This window comes from Heterodontus francisci, unplaced genomic scaffold (assembly GCF_036365525.1).
Source record: "Heterodontus francisci isolate sHetFra1 unplaced genomic scaffold, sHetFra1.hap1 HAP1_SCAFFOLD_257, whole genome shotgun sequence".
Classification (NCBI taxonomy): Eukaryota; Metazoa; Chordata; class Chondrichthyes; order Heterodontiformes; family Heterodontidae; genus Heterodontus; species Heterodontus francisci.
This window is the reverse complement of record NW_027141742.1, coordinates 2,313,106-2,334,767: the sequence shown is the minus strand read 5'-3', so window position 1 is coordinate 2,334,767 and position 21,662 is coordinate 2,313,106.

Below are 21,662 nucleotides of genomic sequence, written 5' to 3'. Positions count from 1 at the left end.
TAGGTGGCACAGTACTAGCACATGCGCAAATGCAGCTTCTTCCACTGAAACGTCACTGTCTGAGACGTTCCAGGCAGCTGCCAGGATGAAAGATGGCGCTGCTCAATTTATCACAGGAAATGTAGCTGCTCAATTTATTTACTTGGAGATGCAGCACTGAAACAGGCCCTTCGGCCCACCGAGTCTGTGCTGACTATTAAACCACCCATTTATACTAATCCGACATTAATCCCATATTCCATACCACATCCCCACCATTCTCCTACCACCTACCTACACTAGGGGCAATTTAGAATTAGAATTTTTTAGAATATTACAGCGCAGTACAGGCCCTTCGGCCCTCGATGTTGCGCCGATCATCTGACCTACACTATTCCATTTACATCCATATATCTATCCAATGACCACTTAAATGCCCTTAAAGTTGGCGAGTCTACTACTGTTGTAGGCAGGGCGTTCCACGCCCCTACTACTCTCTGCGTAAAGAAACTACCTCTGACATCTGTCCTAAATATTTCACCCCTCAACTTAAAGCTATGTCCACTCGTGTTTGCCATCCTCATCCGAGGAAAAAGACTATCACTATCCACCCTATCTAACCCTCTGATTATCTTGTATGTCTCTATTAAGTCACCTCTCCTCCTCCTTCTCTCGAACGAAAACAACCCCAAGTCCCTCAGCCTTTCCTCGTAAGACCTTCCCTCCATACCAGGCAACATCCCAGTAAATCTCCTCTGCACCCTTTCCAAAGCTTCCACATCCTTCCTATAATGCGGTCACCAGAACTGCACGCAATACTCAAGGTACGGTCTCACCAGAGTTTTGTACAGCTGCATCATGACCTCGTGGCTCCGAAACTCGATCCCCCTACTAATAAAAGCTAACACACCATATGCCTTCTTAACAGCCCTACTAACCTGGGTAGCAACTTTCAGGGATTTATGTACCTGGACACCAAGATCTCTCTGCTCATCTACACTACCAAGAATCTTCCCATTAGCCCAGTACTCTGCATTGCTGTTACTCCTTCTAAAGTGAATCACCTCACACTTCCCCGCATTAAACTCCATTTGCCATCTCTCAGCCCAGCTTTGCAGCCTATCTATGTCCCTCTGTTGCCTACAACACCCTTCGACACTATCCACTATTCCACCGACCTTCGTGTCATCCGCAAATTTACTAACCCACCCTTCTACACCCTCTTCCAGGTCATTTATAAAAATGACAAACAGCAGTGGCCCCAAAACAGATCCTTGCGGTACACCACTAGTAACTAAACTCCAGGATGAACATTTGCCATCAACCACCACCCTCTGTCTTCTTTCAGCTAGCAATTTCTGATCCAAAGCTCTAAATCACCTTCAACCCCATACATCCGTATTTTCTGCAATAGCCTACCGTGGGGAACCTTATCAAACGCCTTACTGAAATCCATATACACCACATCCACGGCTTTACCCTCATCCACCTGTTTGGTCACCTTGTCAAAAAACTCAATAAGGTTTGTGAGGCACGACCTACCCTTCACAAAACCGTGCTGACTATCGCTAATGAAATTATTCTTTTCAAGATGATTATAAATCCTATCTCTTACAACTTTTTCCAACATTTTACCCACAACCGAAGTAAGGCTCACAGGTCTAAAATTACCATGGCTGTCTCTACTCCCCTTCTTGAACAAGGGAACAACATTTGCTATCATCCAGTCTTCTGGCACTATTCCTGTCGACAATGACGACAGAAAGATCAAGGACAAAGGCTCTGCAATCTCCTCCCTGGCTTCCCAGAGAATCCTAGGATAAATCCCATCTGGCCCAGGGGACTTATCTATTGTCACACTTACCAAAATTGATAACACCTCCTCCTTGTGAAACTCAATCCCATCTAGCCTAGTAGTCTGTATCTCAGTATTCTCCTCGACAACATTTTCTTTCTCTCTTGTAAATACTGACGAAAAATATTCATTTAACGCTTCCCCTATCTCCTCTGATTCCACACACAACTTCCCACTACTATCCTTGATTGGCCCTAATCTAACTCTAGTCATTCTTTTATTCCTGATATACCTATAGAAAGCCTTAGGTTTTTCCTTGATCCGATCCGCCAATGACTTCTCGTGTCCTCTCCTCACTCTTCTAAGCTCTCCCTTTCGATCATTCCTAGCTAGCTTGTAACTCTCAAGCGCCCTAACTGAGCCTTCACGTCTCATCCTAATATAAGCCTTCTTCTTCCTCTTGACAAGCGCTTCAACTTCTTTAGTAAACCACGGCTCCCTCGCTCGACAACTTCCTCCCTGCCTCACAGGTACATACTTATCAAGGACTCGCAGTAGCAGCTCCTTGAATAAGCTCCACATTTCGATTATGCGCATCCCCTGCAGTTTCCTTCCCCATCCTACGCATCCAAAATCTTGCCTAATCGCATCATAATTTCCTTTCCCCCAGCTATAATTCTTTCCCTGCGGTATATACCTGTCCCTGCCCATCGCTATGGTAAACCTAACCGAATTGTGATCACTGTCACCAAAGTGCTCACCTACGTCTAAATATAAAACCTGGCCGGGTTCATTACCCAGTACCAAATCCAATGTGGCATCGCCCCTGGTTGGCTTGTCTACATACTGTGTCAGAAAACCCTCCTGCACACACTGGACAAAAACTGACCCATCTAAAGTACTCGAACTATAGTATTTCCAGTCAATATTTGGAAAGTTAAAGTCCCCCATAACAACTATCCTGTTACTCTCGCTCCTGTCGAGAATCATCTTCGCTATCCTTTCCTCTACATCTCTGGAACTATTCGGAGGTCTAGAAAACTCCCAACAGGGTGACCTCTCCTCTCCTGTTTCTAACCTCGGCCCATACTACCTCAGCAGATGAGTCCTCAAACGTCCTTTCTGCCACCGTAATACTCTCCTTGATGAACAATGCCACACCCTCACCCCACCCCCCCCCCCCCCTCTTTTACCATCTTCTCTGTTCTTACTGAAACATCTAAATCCCGGAACCTGCAACATCCATTCCTGTCCCTGCTCTACCCATGTCTCCGAAATGGCCACAACATCGAGATCCCAGGTGCCAACCCATGCTGCAACCTCACCCACCTTATTCTGGATGCTCCTGGCGTTGAAGCAGACACACTTTCAACCAAGTTCTTGCTTGCCAGTGCCCTCTTGCGTCCCTGTAACCTTATCCCCTACCTCACTACTCTCAACATCCTGTACACTGGAACTACAATTTAGGTTCCTAACCCCCTGCTGAATTAGTTTAAACCCCCGAAGAGCACTAGCAAATCTCCCCCTCAGGATATTGGTACCCCTCTGGTTTAGGTAAAGACCACCCCGTTTGTAGAGGTCCCACCTACCCCAGAAAGAGCCCCAATTATCCAGGAAACCAAAACCCTCCCTCCTACACCATCCCTGCAGCCACGTGTTCACCTCCTCTCTCTCCCTATTCCTCGCTTCGCTAGCACGTGGCACGGGCAACAACCCAGAGATAACAACTCTATGCTAACGGTATGCCGAAGCCTAAGTGCAACCATAATGTTGAACCTCAAATCAATGCTTAACCAAACTGTCAACCTGACCATAAATCTAACTGCAAGACTAACCCCAAACTAACCCGAATGCTAAATCTAGCCCTTACTCAAATTGTATTCCTAATCTAAACCTAACGCTATAACTAACCCAACACATACTGTAAAATGAACCAGTCGCAAACCAGAACCTTAACACAAATTGCTAAACTGAACCTAACCCTAAATCGAGCTCTCTGCAAACCGCAACACTAAATGTAACACTAACTATGAAACAAAGCACAACCTTAATCCGAACAGTCACCAAACCTGAGGCATAACCTTCTGCTGAAACAATCTCAGTGCTAACCTCTACCTGTTAGTTGATGGAGTAAAGTGCAGGCCCCATTGAGATTTGCGTAGGGTTGTGGTTCGTCCGCTCACAGCAACATGCACAGACTTTGCTTCTTCTTTGCCATCGCCATCTTGCAGCACTTGTTCACTTCCTCCCACCGCCGCCGCCCCGTCCCCCCAAAAATCAGCACTAAAGTATTTCTATTGAACCCAAGTTTCAGCAATAAACCACCATCATATTTAACACTAATGCACCTCTGCCAGAGCAAATGCATCTTTTCAATTGCTTCAGCTGTTTCAGCCTGCTGCGACACTGAATAGAATGACACAGCCTGAAGAATGGGATTCGGCTGCACTAGCTGGTTTCCACTTTAAACAGTTACCACAGTCAGGAAGTGTACCAGACAGCGATGGGGAGAGGCGACAATGGCAGGTGCAAGGTGGCACTGGCAGATTCAGCTTCAATTCTGCATGCAAGTGGTTCAGCATGATGAGTTATTTGACTGTTGAGCTGAGACAACAACATCATCTGGCAACACTCTAAGTGACGAAGCAGTATTCTCTCGGAATAATACTGCTTGTTCCGAATGGGGATGGGCCTAAAAAGATGGCCCAGACAATCCTTGTCTCAACTCTCCTTGTTGGCGAACCGTAGCCAACGGGCATCTCGTATAGCAGTGCAAAAGAATGAAGTAACACATATAAATGCAAAAAAAAAAAGCAAATGAGAAATAAAAATCTTGAAGCTTGCGGGCTGGATTATTCACACAATGTCAGATTAAGATGATTACAGACTCCATGAAAGATCTTCCACACGAATAGCCAGTGAGCATGCCCATCTGGACATTGACATCACATCATTCTGTGAAGTTTACTTTACAGAGCAGGGATCAATAACAGAACATGGCGCAGGCTTTTCTGGGCAGAGAAAATTAAATTTGAGTGATCCCTCTTAAGGAATTTGTGACTAAAACATATATTGCTAGCATGTGTAAGAACCTCCCCATGGGCTTTTCTAAACGCCTCATATCCTCACGATTATCAGTCCAGGACGATCAATTCGCTACCGTTATCAGCATATATTCACCTACCCTACAAGCCGATATGGTGATGAAAGAAAGCTTCTACTGTGAGCTGCATAATCTTCTACTGACGTTTGACTCGAATGATAAGTTCACCAGATTTCGAGATTTCAATGCATGAGTTGGGCCTGACCAAGAGCATTGACAAACTGTCTGGGGAAGATATGGTATTTGCAAATGTAATGAAAATATGGTCGAATTATGCTGGAATTATGTATGGAGTACGGACTCAGATTTACTAATTCTGATTCCATCAGAAAGCCGGATTTCAAATCAGCTGAAGGCATCCAGGCTCAAAGCACGAGCACTTATTGGGTTATATTCTGGTGCAGCAACGAAAAATATGGGACGTGCTACACAGTCGTGTGATGCCAAGTCCTGACTGCGATAGCAGCCACATACTGTTTCGACTCAATCTTGCCTTCACAATCAGACCATTGCCCAAAAGAAAAAAAGAGCCACAAACAAGGAAAATGCAAGTCCATGAATTCTAATTACAGGAGGAAAACCGTTCCGAGAGCAAGTTTGAACAGAGCCTCTGCAGTGAAGCGACTCTGGATAGTGATATTAATCCAGCAAAGCAGTGGGAACAGTTGAACTCCGTCCTTTAAGGTTGAAAAGAAACTGCAGAGCTGGTTGGCTTCTCAACCAGAAGAAGCCAAGATTATTTTCGAGAAAAATTATATTGAAATGCAAGAGCTTCTTCAGAAGAAACACATCTGTCTCAATTGATAACTTGCATGTACTGATGAGCAGGCTACAAAAGCTGCATATAGGGAAGCCTGCATGCCTCTGCAAACCAACCTCCATGCCAACCAAAGAAATTCACGAACAGTGGTCATTGAGAAGGCACAGATGTATGCAGCTACGGGAGATATGAAATTCCACTCAGAAGCCTTGAGATCTGTATATGGACCTTCCACCATGTGCAGGCACCATTAAAGTCTTCGGATGGAACAACAATGCCCAAAGACACTGATGTTATCTTGGCAACAAGTAGTCAGATTACTATGAGAGCCTATTTGATGACGCTCAGATGGTGTAGGAGACGTCCATCGCAATGATCTCGAAGAGGGAAGTGAAATGCGAGCTGGATGGACCACCACACATGAAAAGATCAAGACCGCTGCAGCACAATTAAAATCACTAAAGCCCCTGGAATAGATGGGATTCCAGCCAAGGTTTATAAACAGGGAAGATATGTGAACCTTGATAGGCTTACAGATGGGCTTTCAGCATGCTGGAAGAAAAGTACATTGCTTCAGAACCTTCCAGGTGCAGTGACTGTCTACCTCAACAACAAAAACAGAAACAAGGGAGAGAGTTCTGACTATTCAAACTACGGAAGTTTACTACACAAAAACAAGAAATGCTGGATTCACTCAGCAGGTCTGGCAGCATCTGTGGAAAGAGAAGCAGAGTTAACGTTTCGGGTCAGTGACCCTTCTTCGGAACTGACAAATATTAGAAAAGTCACAGATTATAAAAAAGTGAGGTGGGGGTTGGGCAAGAGATAACAAAGGAGAAGGTGCAGATTGGACCAGGCCACATAGCTGACCAAAAGGTCACGGACCAAAGGCAAACAATATGTTAATGGTGTGTTGAAAGACAAAGCATCAGTACAGATTAGGTGTGAATATACTGAATATTGAACATCAGCAAGTGCAAACCTGAAGAAAAACAACCTGAAAAAAACAGTGGGTAAGCAAACTGAACAAACTAAGATGAAATGAAATAAATGCAAAAAAAGATTGTAAAAAATGTAAAAAGGAATGCAAAAAAAAAAAGGAAGAAAAAATAACTAAAAATGACTAAAAATGAAAGTAAAGTGGGCGGCTGTCATGCTCTGAAATTATTGAACTCAATGTTCAGTCCGGCAGGCTGTAGTGTGCCTAATCGGTAGATGAGATGCTGTTCCTCGAGCTTGCGTTGATGTTCACTGGAACACTGCAGCAATCCCAGGACAGAGATGTGAGCATGAGAGCAGGGGGGAGTGTTGAAATGGCAAGCAACCGGAAGCTCAGGGTCCTGCTTGCGGACTGAGCGGAGATGTTCCGCAAAGCGGTCATCCAGTCTGCGCTTGGTCTCCCCAATGTAGAGGAGACCACACTGTGAGCAGCGAATACAGTATACTACATTGAAAGAAGTACAAGTAAATCGCTGCTTCACCTGAAAGGAGTGTTTGGAGCCTGGGATAGTGAGGAGAGAGGAGTTAAATGGACAGGTATTACACCTCCTGCGATTGCAAGGGAAGGTGCCCTGGGACGTGGACGAGGTGGTGGGGGTAATGGAGGAGTGGACCAGGGTGTCGCGGAGGGAACGATCCCTTCGGAATGCTGACAGGGGAAGGGAGGGGAAGATGCGACTGGTAGTGGCATCACGCTGGAGGTGGCGAAAATGGCGGAGGATGATCCTTTGGATATGGAGGCTGGTGGGATGAAAAGTGAGGACAAGGGGAACCCTGTCACGGTTCTGGGAGGGAGTGGAAGGGGTGAGGGTAGAGGTGCGGGGAATGGGTCGGACACGGTTGAGGGCCCTGTCAACCACAGTGAGGGGAAATCCTCGGTTGAGGAAAAAGGAGGTCATATCAGAAGCACCGTCATGGAAGGTAGCATCATCAGAACAGATGCGTCGGAGATGGAGAAACTGGGAGAATGGAATGGAGTCCTTACAAGAGGTAGGGTGTGAAGAAGTGTAGTCGAGGTAGCTGTGGGAGTCAGTGGGCTTATAATGGATATTGGTAGACAACCTATCCCCAGAGATGGAGACAGAGAAGTCGAGGAAGGGAAGGGAAGTGTCAGAGATGGACCATGTAAAGTTGAGAGAAGGGTGGAAATTGGAAGCAACGTTGATAAAGTTTTCTAGTTCGGGGCGGGAGCAGGAAACGGCACCGATACAGTCATCAATGTACCGGAAAAAGAGTTGGGGGAGGGGGCCTGAGTAGGACTGGAACAAAGAATGCTCGACATATCCCACAAAAAGACAGGCATAACTAGGACCCATGCGGGTACCCATAGCGACACCTTTTACTTGAAGGAAAACATGGAGTTGAAGGAGAAGTTGTTCAATGTGAGAACAAGTTCAGCCAGGCGGAGGAGGGTGTTGGTGGATGGGGACTGGTTGGGCCTCTGTTCCAGGAAGAAGCGGAGAGCCCTCAAACCATCCTGGTGGGGGATGGAGGTGTAGAGCGATTGGACGTCCATAGTGAAGAGGAGGCGGTTGGGACCAGGAAACTGGAAATTGTCAAAATGACGTAGGGCGTCAGAAGAGTCACGGATGTAGGTGGGAAGAGACTGGACCAGCGGAGAAAAGATAGAGTCTATATAGGAAGAAATAAGTTCAGTCGGGCAGGAGCAGGCTGACACAATGGGTCTGCCGGGACAGTCCCGTTTGTGGATTTTGGGAAGGAGGTAGAAGCGGGCTGGACAGGGGAAGGGAGGGGAAGATGCGACTGGTAGTGGCATCACGCTGGAGGTGGCGAAAATGGCGGAGGATGATCCTTTGGATATGGAGGCTGGTGGGATGAAAAGTGAGGACAAGGAGAACCCTGTCACGGTTCTGGGAGGGAGGGGAAGGGGTGAGGGTAGACGTGTGGGGAATGGGTCGGACAGGGTTGAGGGCCCTGTCAACCACAGTGAGGGGAAATCCTCGGTTGAGGAAAAAGGAGGTCATATCAGAAGCACCGTCATGGAAGGTAGTATCATCAGAGCAGATGCGTCGGAGACGGAGAAACTGGGAGAATGGAATGGAGTGCCTGTCTTTTTGTGGGATATGTCGAGCATTCTTTGTTCCAGTCCTACTCAGGCCCCCTCCCCCAACTCTTTTTCCGGTACATTGATGACTGTATCTGTGCCGTTTCCTGCTCCCTCCCCGAACTAGAAAACTTTATCAACTTTGCTTCCAATTTCCACCCTTCTCTCACCTTTACATGGTCCATCTCTGACACTTCCCTTCCCTTCCTCGACTTCTCTGTCTCCATCTCTGGGGATAGGCTGTCTACTAATATCCATTATAAGCCCACTGACTCCCACAGCTACCTCGACTACACTTCTTCACACCCTACCTCCTGTAAGGACACCATTCCATTCTCCCAGTTTCTCCGTCTCCGACGCATCTGCTCTGATGATGCTACCTTCCATGACGGTGCTTCTGATATGACCTCCTTTTTCCTCAACCGAGGATTTCCCCTCACTGTGGTTGACAGGGCCCTCAACCGTGTCCGACCCATTCCCCGCACGTCTACCCTCACCCCTTCCACTCCCTCCCAGAACCGTGACAGGGTTCCCCTTGTCCTCACTTTTCATCCCACCAGCCTCCATATCCAAAGGATCATCCTCCGCCATTTTCGCCACCTCCAGCGTGATGCCACTACCAGTCGCATCTTCCCCTCCCTTCCCCTGTCAGCATTCCGAAGGGATCGTTCCCTCCGCGACACCCTGGTCCACTCCTCCATTACCCCCACCACCTCGTCCCCGTCCCAGGGCACCTTCCCTTGCAATCGTAGGAGGTGTAATACCTGCCCATTTACCTCCTCTCTCCTCACTATCCCAGGCCCCAAACACTCCTTTCAGGTGAAGCAGCGATTTACTTGTACTTCTTTCAATGTAGTATATTGTATTCGCTGCTCACAGTGTGGTCTCCTCTACATTGGGGAGACCAAGCACAGACTGGGTGACCGCTTTGCGGAACATCTCCGCTCAGTCCGCAAGCAGGACCCTGAGCTTCCGGTTGCTTGCCATTTCAACACTCCCCCCTGCTCTCATTCTCACATCTCTGTCCTGGGATTGCTGCAGTGTTCCAGTGAACATCAACGCAAGCTCGAGGAACAGCATCTCATCTACCGATTAGGCACACTACAGCCTGCCGGACTGAACATTGAGTTCAATAATTTCAGAGCATGACAGCCCCCCACTTTACTTTCATTTTTAGTCATTTTTAGTTATTTTTTCTTCCTTTTTTTTGCATTCCTTTTTACATTTTTTACAATCTTTTTTTGCATTTATTTCATTTCATCTTAGTTTGTTCAGTTTGCTTACCCACTTTTTTTTTCAGGTTGTTTTTCTTCAGGTTTGCACTTGCTGATGTTCAATATTCAGTATATTCACACCTAATCTGTACTGATGCTTTGTCTTTCAACACACCATTAACATATTGTTTGCCTTTGCTCCGTGACCTTTTGGTCAGCTATGTGGCCTGGTCCAATCTGCACCTTCTCCTTTGTTATCTCTTGCCCAACCCCCACCTCACTTGTTTATGATCTGTGACATTTCTAATATTTGTCAGTTCCGAAGAAGGGTCACTGACCCGAAACGTTAACTCTGCTTCTCTTTCCACAGATGCTGCCAGACCTGCTGAGTGAATCCAGCATTTCTTGTTTTTTTTCAGATTTCCAGCATCCGCAGTATTTTGCTTTTATTACGGAAGTTTACTGTCTAGTGCAGGCAAAATCTTGACCATTTTGATTCGAACTAAACGTTTTCCGACAATAGATGCAGAGAGGATCCGTGAGAGTCTGTGAAGATTCAGACCCAATAAGGAACTTTAGGTATGATTTTTGTGCTGAGACAGGTCCAGGAGAAAAGTGGAGAATACAACATAGGCATGTACTCTTCTTTTGTAGAACTCTCCGAGATGTTTGATACAGTCAACGGGGACAGACTAAGGTACAGTCAAAGAATAATAGAATGGTTACAGCATAGAAGGAGGCATTTGGCAAGCCGTGTCAGTGACCGTTTTCTTAAAGAGCAACTCACCTAGTCCCACTCCCCTGTTTTTTTTCTGTAGCCCTTCATTGTTTTTATTAATCTTCAGATAATTAGTCAGTACACTTCTGAAGGCCCCAATTGAACTTGTCTCGACCGCACTGCCAGTCACTGAATTCCAGATCCTAAGCACTTGTTCCATAAAACAAAGTTTTCCGCATGTCACTGCTTCATCTTTTGCACTTCACATTAAGTCGCCTTTCTTACGTTCTCGATCCTCTAGTCCTGGATCCTTGACCCAATCTTTGAATTTCTCCGTATCCCGTGTATATTCTGTCCAGACCCCTCATGATATCAAATCTCCTCGTTATTGTCTTGTCAGCCTATACCATCAGCCTGTTTATATCCTGTTGAAGATTATCACTATCCTCCTCATGGTTCACAATACTAGCAAGTCCTTTTTCATGCTCAACTTTTTTTGAAAAATTGTGCCCTGCACAACAAAGTCTAGGTCATTAATGCAGGTCATGAAAAGCAGGCATCCCAACACTGACCACTGGGGATCTTCACTAAATACCTTATGCAGTCTTAAAATAACTGTTCACACATAACATAACTGAGGAGGTTTGTGTAGAACTCCGAAAGGAGATAGATACATTGGTGGAATGAGAAGACAGGTGGCAGATGAAGTGAAATGCACAGAAATGGGATGTGATTCATGCTGGTAGGTAGAACATGGGGAGACAATATTAAATAAAATGTACAATTCTAAAGAGTGTGCAGGGGCAGAACAACCTAGGTGTATACGTGCATAAGTCATTGCAGGTGGGAGGGCAGGTTGAGAGAGCAGTTAATAAAGCATACAGTATCCTGGGCATGAATACGGGCATAGGGCACAAGAGGAAGGAAGTTATGCTGAACGTGGATAAGACACTCGTTCAGCCTCAGCTCGAATATTGCGTCCAGTTCTGGAAGCCGCACATTAGGAAAGACATGAGAGCATTGGAGCGAGGAAAGAAAAGATTCATGAGAATGATTCCAGTGATGAGGAATTTCAGTTATGAGGATAACTTGAAGAAAAACATACTTGACCTTTCCTCACCAATCTGCCTGCTGCAGATGTATCTGTCCATGACACTATTGGTAGGACTGACCATCGCACAGTCGTTGTGGAGACAAAAGCATGCCTTTACATTGAGGATAAACCCCATCGTGTTGTGTGGCACAAACACCGTCCGAAATGGGAAAGATTTGAAACAGATCTAGCAGTGCAAAACTGGGCATCCATGATGCGCTTTGGGCCATCAGTAGCAGCAGAATTGTACTCTACCACAATCTGTAACCTCATGGCTGGCTTATTCCCAATCGACAATTACCATCAAGCCAGCAGACCAACCCTGGTTCAATGAAGAGTGCAGGAGGGCGTGCCAGGAGCAGTACCAGGCATATCTCAAAATGGGGTGTCAATCTGGTGAAGCTGCAACAAAGGACGACTTGTGTGCGAAACTGTGTAAGCAGCATGCGATAGACAGAGCTAAGCGATCCCATGACCAATGGATCAGATGCAGTCCTGCCACATCCAGCTGTGAATGATGGTGGACAAATAAACAAAAAGCCCGAGGTGGTGGCTCCACAAATATCAGCATTCGTAATGATGGGCGAACCCAGCACATCAGTGCAAAGATAAGGCTGAAGCATTTGCAACCATCTCCAGCGAGAAGTGCCGAGTTGATAATCCATGTCGGCCTTCTAATGAAGTCCCCAGCATCACAGATGCCAGACTTGAGCCAATTTTATTCATTCTGCATGATATGGAGAAACGACAGAAGGCTATGGATACTGCAAAGGCTATAGGCCCTGACAATATACCGGCAATAGAACTGAAGACCTGTCCTCCATAACTTGCCACACCCCTAGCCAAGCTGTTCCAGTACTGCTGCAAATTGTCCTCTACCTATAAAAGTAGAAAATTGCCCAGGTACATCCTGTACACAAAAATCAGGACAAGTTCAAACAGCCAATTACTGCCCCATAAGTCTGTTCTCAATCATCAGTAAAGTGATGGAAGGTGTCATCAGCAAAGCTATCAAGCGGCATTTGCTTAGCAATAACCTGCTCAGTGACGCTCAGTTTGGGTTCCGCCAGGGCCACTCAGCTCCTAACCTCATTACACACTTGGTCCTAACATGGACAAAAGTGTTGAACTCAAGAGGTGAGGTAAATGTGACTACCCTTGACATCAAGGCAGCATTTGACCGAGTATGGCAGCAAGGAGCCCTAGCAAAAGTGAAGTCAATGTGAATCGGGGGAAAACTCTCCGCTGGTTGGAGTAACAACGAGCGCAAAGAAAAATGGTTGTGGTTGTTGGAGGTCAATCATCTCAGCTCCAGGAGTTCCTCAGGGTAGTGGCCTCGGCCCAACCACGTTCAGCTGCTTCATCAATGACCTTCCTTCAATCCTAAGGTCAGAAGTGGGGATGTTCGCTGATGATTGCACAATGTTCAGCACCATTCCTAACTCCTCAGATACTGAAGCGACCCGTGTAGAAACGCAGGAAGACCTGGGCAATATACAGCCTTGTGGTTATCGGTGGCTAGTAACATAAACGCCACACAATTGCCAGGCAATGACCATCTCTAACAAGAGAGAATCTAACCATCTCCCCTTGACATTCAATGGCATTACGATCGCTTAATCCCCCACTGTCAACATCCTGGGGTTTGCCATTGACAATAAAGTAAAATAGAGTAGCCATATAAATACAATAGCTGCAAGAGCAGGTAGAGGCTAGGAATCAGGTGGCGAGTAACTCACCTGCAGACTCCCCAAATCCGTTCCACCATCTACAAGGCACACGTCAAGAGTTTGATGAAGTAATCTCCACTTGCTTTGATGGGTGCAGCTCCAACAACACTCAAGAAGCTCGCCACCATCCAGGAGAAAGCAGCCTGCTTGATTGGTATTCCAGCCACAGACATTCAATTCCTCCACCATTGACACACAGTGAGAGCAGTGTGTACCATCTACAAGATGCACCGCAACAATGCACCAAGGCTCCTTTGACAGTACCTGACAGACAGGCAATCTCGACCAACTAGAAGGCCGAGGTCAGCACATGCATGGGAACTTCCTCTCCAAGTCACAAACCATTCTGACGTAGAACTATATAGCCGTTCCGTCAATGCTGCGCGGTCAAAATTCTGGAAATCTCTTCCTAACAACACTTTGGATGTACCTACCCCACATGGACTACAGCGATTCAAGAAGGCAGCTCACCACCACCTTCTCCAGGGCAATTAGGAATGGAAAATAAATGCTGGAAAAAGCCAATGACGCCCACAAGCCATGTATGCATAATATAAAAAAATAGATATTTGAAGTGAGGAAAGTGAGTCTGCATTAGATGGCAGTGGACTGAGAAGGACTACGAGGAATTCAAAGACGGGAGTACAATACATGTGTGAACACACAAAGTGTGGTGTTTAAGGTCGGTGAGCGAATGTTTAAATATGGGAATGCGAAGTAGTGGAAATAATGGAAACGAGGTCCGGGCCCTTAATATATAAGGATACAAAGATATAAAGGGGTGGCAGTACTAATTAAGGAAGACTTTTCATTGCTGGAAAGGGACGTGCTTCGACATGGCAAGTACAGAATCCATTATTCCAAGATGAGGAGCAGAATATGCATGATTGCTGTCCTCGGGGTATTCTCTAGGCCTCCAAATAGTACAAAAGAGGTAGAGGAGCAAATCTCAGGGAAATCACAGAGATGTGCAACAACTAAAGTTAGGTGATATTTGGGAACTTTAATGACCAAACAGTTGATTGATATGATTTTGGATTAAAGATTAAGGACTGGGAGGAATTTGTAAAATGTGTCAGGAGAAATTTCTTGATCGGCATGCTCTCAGCCAACGAGAAAAGAGGAATTGCGAACTCTGGTGTTGGGAAATGAGCTAACCCAAGTGGACCCGGCGTCTATGCAGAAATACTTGGGTAAGAGTGATCATCGTATCATAGGTTTTCGACTAGTAATGCGGAAAAGCAAAGAACAAAATAATGGAAAGTGTCTTGATTGGAAGGGGACTAATTTCAAAAAATGAGAAGGGATCCAGTTGGGAAGAATGGAACCAAAGATTCGCAGGAATATCTGCATCAGCACGATAGGTTATATTTAAGGAAGAGGTGCTTCAGTTCCATATTAGGAATATCCCACCAAGGGTGAAAGGTAGCGGAATGAAGAACATGTCACCTTGGTTGATGAAGGAGATATAGATGATGATGAAACAATCAAAAAACAAGGCACGTAATGCATGTCAGGTGAACTCAAGTGAGAGCCAGGCCAGTGGCAGTAAGTTGAGAGGAGAGGTGGGGAGGAAAATAAGACCAGTAAAGAGAGAATATGAGAATGCAATGACAGCCTATTAAATGAGTTGTGCAAGGAGGAATGTGGCCTATTAGGGACACATAGGGTAATACATACTTAGAGGTGCAGGGTAATGCTAATACACTTAATGACTACGTTTTATCAGTATTCACCAGAGGAATGGATGCTGACAAAATATCAGTGGAAGTGGAGTGAGTAGACATCGTGGAAGCGGATACAAAAAATGGTCTGGAAAGGTGCTAAAAAGGATGGCTTATAGTACATAAAGCACTTCGACTGGATGGCTTGCATCCCCAGTTATTAAAAATGATGGGGGCGGAAATAGCAGACGAGGTTGCTGTAATCTTCCAGTCTTTGCTGGATGCGAGTGTGATGCTGGAAGATTGTAAACTGCTAAATGTAAGACCTTCATTCAAGAAAGTGTGTGATGACAGTCCTAGAAAGTAAAAGTCAGTTAGTACAAACATCCGTGGTCGGTAAGGTTTTAGAAATAATAATCCGGGAAAATATCAACTGACATTCAGAGAAGTTTCAGTTAGTTAAGAATAGCCAGCATAGATTTCGTCAAGGCTGAACAAAACTCTGACAGTGCAGCGCACCAGCAATACTGACCCTCCGACAGTGCAGCATTCCCTCAGTACTGACCATCTGACACTGCAGTGCTCCCTCAGTATCGAACCCCCTGACAGTGCAGCAGTCCCACAGTACTGACCCTATAACACAGCAGTGCTCACTCAGTACTGACCCTCTGACAGTGCAGTGCTCCCTCAGTACTGACTTCCTGACAGTGCAGCACTCCCTCAGTACTGACCCTCTGGCAGTGCAGTGCTCCCTCAGTACTGACTTCCTGACAGGGCAGCGCTCCCTCAGTACTGACCCTATGACAGAGCAGCACTCCCTCAGTACTTACCCTCTGACAGTGCGTCACTCCCTCAGTGCTGAGCCTCCGGCAGTGTAGTGCTCCTTCTGTACTGACCCAATGACTCCGCAGTGCTCCCTCAGTAATAATCCTCCGACAGCGCGGCACTCCCTCAGTGCTGAGCCTCCGACAGTTCAGTGCTCCTTCTGTACTGACCTTATGACACCGCTGTAAACCCTCAGTACTGAACCTCCGACAGTATGGCATTCCGTCAGGAGTGACCCTACGAAAGTGCAGCAATCCCTCAGTACTGACCCTCCGACAGTGCGGCACTTCCTCAATGCAGAGCATCTGATGGTGCAATGCTCCTTCTGTACTTACCCGATAACACCGCTGTGCACACTCAGTACTGACCCTTCGACAGTACGGCACTCCGACAGTAGTCAGCATAAGACAGTGCAGCACGCCCTCTGTACTGTCCATCTGACTGTGCAGTGCTCCGTCAGTACTGACCCTCTGCCACTGCAGTGCTCCCTCAGTACTGACCCTCTCACATTGCAGCACTCCCTCAGTACTGACCCTCTGACGGTGCAGTGCTCCTTGAGTATTGAACCACCGACAGAGCAGTGCACTCTCAGTACTGAACCTCCAACAGTGCAGTGCTCCCTCAGTAATGTCCTTCCGAAATTGCGGCACTCCCTCAGTACTGACCCTCCGAGGGTGCAGTGCTCCCTCAGTACTGAACGTCCGACAGTGCGGCACTCCCTCAGTACTGAGCCTCCGACAGTGCAGTGCTCATTCAGTACTGACCCTGTGCCATCGCAGTACTCCCTCAGTACTGAACCTCCAACAGTACGACATTCCATCAGTACTGACCCTCCGACAGTGCAGCACTCCCTCAGTACTGACCATCTGGCAGTGCAGTGCACCCTCAGTACTGAACCTCCGACAGTGCAGTGCTCCCTCAGTAATGTCCTTCTGACATTGCGGCACTCCCTCAGTACTGACCCTCCGAGGGTGCAGTGCTCCCTCAGTACTGACCGTCCGACAGTGCGGCACTCACTCAGTGCTGAGTCCCCGACAGTGCAGTACTCATTCTGTACTGATCCTGTGACATCGCAGTGCTCCCTCAGTACTGACCCTATGACAGTGCAGTGCTCCCTCATTACTGACACTCTGGCAGTGCAGTGCTACCTCAGTACTGACCTTACGACAGTGCAGTGCTCCCCCAGTACTGGCCATCTGACATTGTGGCACTCCCACAGCACTGACCCACCGACAGTGCGGCACTACCTCAGTGCTGAGCCTCTGACAGTGCAGTGCTCCTTCTGTACTTACCATATCACACCGCTGTGCTCCATCAGTACTGACCCTCCGACAGTCCGGCACTCCGTCAGTGACCATCTCACAGTGCAGCACTCCTTCATTAATGACCCTATGACATTGCAGTGCCCACTCAGTACTGACATTCCGACAGAACAGTTTTCCCTCAGTACTGACCCTTAGACAGTGCAGTGGTCCCTCAGTCCTGACGATCCGAAAGTGCGGCACTCCCTCAGTTCTCACCCTCTGACATTGCAGTGCTCCTTCTGTACTGACCCTCTGACAGTGCAGCACTTCTTCAGTACTGACCCAATGACACTGCAGTGCTCCCTCAGTACTGACCCTCTGACAGTGCAGTGCTCAGTCAGTACTGTCCCTCCGACAGTGAAGCACTCGCTCAGTACTGACCCTCTGACAATGGAGCACCATCTCAGTACTGACCCTATGACACTGCAGTGCTCCTTCAGCACTGACCCTATGACACGACTGTGCTCCCTCAGTACTGACCCTCGGACAGTACGGCATTCTGTCAGTAGTGACCTTACGACTGTGCAGCACTCCCTCTGTACTGACCCTCTGACACTGCAGTACTCCCTCAGTATTGACACTCTGACAATGCAGAAGTCCCTCAGTACTGGCCCGATGACACTGTAGTGCTCCCTTAGTACTGACCCTCTGACAGTGCAGCACTCCCTCAGTACGTTAACATTTACACTGCAGCACTCTCTCAGTACTGACCCTCTGACAGTGCAGTGGTTCCTCAGTGGTAACCCTGTGACAGTGCAGCACTCCCTCAGTACTGACCGTCTGACAGTGCAGTGCTTCCTCAGTATTGACCCTTTGACAGTGCAGCACTCCCTCAGTACGGACACATTTACACTGCAGCACTCCCTCATTACTGACCCTCCGAAAGTGCCGCACGCCCTCAGTGCTGAGCCTTCGACAGTGCAGTGCTCCTTCTGTACTGAACCTATGACACCGCTGTGCTCGCTCAGTACTTACCGTCCGACAGTATGGCATTGCGTCAGTACTGATCTTATGACAGTGCAGCACTCCCTCAGCACTGACCCTAAGACAGTGCAGCATGCCCTCTGTACTGTCCCTCTGAGAGTGCAGTGCTCCATCAGTACTGACCCTATGACACTGCAATGTTCATTCAGTACTGACCCTCTGACAGTGCAGCACTCCCTCAGTACTGACCAGATGACACTGCCGTGCTCCCTCAGTACCTACCATCTGACAGTGCAGCACTCCCTCAGTACTGACTCTATGACATTGCAGTGCCCCCTCAGTACTGACCCTCCGACAGAGCAGTTTTCCCTCATTCCTGACCCTACGACGTTGAGGCACTCCCTCAGTATTGATCCCATGACAGTGCATTGCTCCTTCTGTGCTGACCCTATGGCACCGCTGCGCTCCCACTGTCCTGACCCTCCGACAGTATGGCACTCCTTCAGTACTGAACCTGCGACAGTGCAGCTCTCCCACTGTACTGACCCTCTGACAGTATAGTGCTGCCAGTACCGACCATAAAACACTACAGTGCTCCCTCAATACTGACCCTCTGACAGTGCAGCAATCCCCAGTACATATCCTCCGACAGTGCAGTGCTCCCTCAGTCCTGACCCGACGACACTGCTGTGCCCCTTCAGTACTGACCCTACGAAAGTGCAGTCTTCCCTCAGTACTGGCCCTCTCACAGTGCAGTGCTCCTTCAGGTCTGACATTGTGACACCACTGTGTTCCCTCAGAATTGACACTCTGACAGGATGGCACTCCGTCAGTGGTAACCCTACGACAGTGCAGCACTCTCTCTGTACTGACCATCTGACACTGCAGTGCTCCTTCAGTAATGACCCTCTGACAGTGCAGCGCTCCCTATGTCCTGATCCTACGACACTGCTGTGCCCCTCAGTACTGACACTCTGACAGTGCAGTGCTCCATCAGTACTGACCCATCGACAGTGCAGCACTCCCTCAGTAGTGACTCTCTGACAGTGCAGCACTCCCTCAGTACTGACCCTCTGACAGTGCAGCACTCCCTCAGTACTGACCCAATGAAACTGCAGTGCTCCCTCAGTACTGACCCACCGACAGTGCAGTGCTTCCTCGGTACTGAACCTCCGACAGGGCATTTCTCCCTCAGTACTGACCTTCCGACATTGCGGCACTCCCTCAGTTCTGACCCTCTGATAGTGTAGTGCTCCCTCAGTACTGACCCTCCGACACTGCAGTGCACCCTGAGCACTGACCTCCAACACTGCAGTGCTCCCTCAGTATTGACCCTCTGACAGTACGCCGCTCCCCCAGTTCTGACCCTCCGACAGTGCAGTGCTCCATCAGTATTGACCCATCGCTGGATGGATGCAGCTCCAACAACACTCAAGGAGACAACATTTTGAGGAGTGAATACAGTATACTCCATTGAAAAAAGTACATGTAAATCACTGCTTCACCTGAAGGGAGAGTTTGAGGCCTGGGTTACTGAGGAGAGAGGAAGTAAATGGGCAGGTATTACACCTCCTGCGATTGCAGGGGAAGGTGCCGTGGGAAGAGGACGAGGCGGTGTGGGTAATGGAGCAGTGGACCATGGTTTCGTGAACGGAATGATCCCTTCGGAATGCTGACCAGGGAAGGGAGGGGAGGATGCTTTCGGCAGTGGCATCACGCTGGACGTGTCGGAAATGGTGGAGGATGATCCTTTGGATGTGGAAGCTCGTGAGGTGGAAAGTGAGGACAAGAGGGAACCCTGTCACTGTTCTGGGAGAGGGGGGAAGGGGTGAGGGTAGAGGTGCGGGAAATGGGCTGGACACAGTTGCGGGCTCCGTCAACCACATTTGCCAGTTCTGTTGAAATGTCACCGACCTGAAACATTAATTCTGCTTCTCTCTCCACAGATACTGCCAGACCTGCTGAGTATTCCCAGCATTTCCTGTTTTTATTTCAGATTTCCAACATCTGCAGTATTTTGCTTTTACTTAAATGGGAGATCCGTGCAATAGGAGAGCTGTCAATCAAAGCCGAACCCCGTGCAGCCTGCTGTCAGTCACAGAGTACTGGCGGCCGGATGGAAACCACGGAACTCAACATTTATTACGACTGAAACTGGTGTCTGTGCGCAGACATTTTGCTGACTCCTGGACCAGGAGGATAAGGAACCCCGCTTCAGTCATTTTGGTAAACGCTGGTTGCAGTTAACAGCGCACAGGCAATTAAATCCCCGCTGCCGTGTCCTCTGTCCCTTTTTCTATTCTCTGTTGTCAATTAAGAGCGGAGGGGATGGAAGGTTGGGCAGTTGCATGCTCCTCTTGCAGGATGTGGGAGGTAAGGGTCACCACCTGTGTCCCTGCTGACCTCACCTGCGAGAAGAGCACCCAACTCCAGCTCCTAATAGACAGTGTTCGGGAACTGGATGAACTTCGGATCATTCAGAAGGCTGAGGGGGTGATAGAGAGCAGTTATAGGGAAGTAGTGAAACCTAAGTTACAGGATAAAGGTAGCTGTGTGACCGTCAGGGTAGGGAAAGGGAATAGGCGCACAGTGCAGGGATCCCCTGTGGCCGTTCCCCTCAATAATACGTATGCCGTTTTGGATACTGTTGGGGGCGACGACCTACCAGGAGAAAGCCACTGCGGCCAGGTCTGTGGCACTGAGCCTGGCTCTGTGGCTCAGAAGGGAAGGGGGGAGAATAGGAGAACGATAATGAAAGGAGATTCAATGGTTAGAGGAAAAGACAGGAGATTCTGTGGTCGCGAACGAGACTCCCGGATGGTATGTTGCTTCCCGGGTGCCAGGGTCAGGGATGTCTCGGAACGAGTCTACGGGATTCTTAAGGGGGAGGGGGAGCAGCCAGCAGTCGTGGTACACATCGGTTCCAATGACATAGCTAGAAAAATGGTTGAGGACCTGAAAAGCGAATATAGGAGTTAGGTTGGGAGCTAAAAGGCAGGACGAGCAGAGTAGTAATCTTAGGATTGATACAGGTGCCACGTGCTTGTGAGGCTAGAAACAGAGAGCGAATGCAGCTGAACACGTGGCTACAGAGCTGGTGCAGGAGGGAGGGCTTCAGATATGTGGATCATTGGATTACCTTTTGGGAAAGGTGGGACATGTACAAGAAGGACGGGTTGCATCTGAACTGGAGGGGCACCAATATCCTCTGCGGGAGGTTTGCTAGAGATCTTCGGGAGGGTTTAAACTAGTTTGGCAGGGGGATGGGAACCGGAGCTACGGATCAGTGGATGGGGTAGCTGTTGGACAGGCAGATACAGAGAGCAGAGAGTCTGGAGGAAGGTTAGACAGTTAACAGGGCAAAGTTTCAGCCAGTATGATGGGTTGAAGTGTGTCTATTTTAACGCAAGAAGTGTCAGGAATAAGGGTGATGAACTTGGAGCATGGATCAGTACTTGGGGCTACGATGCAGTGGCCATTACGGAGACT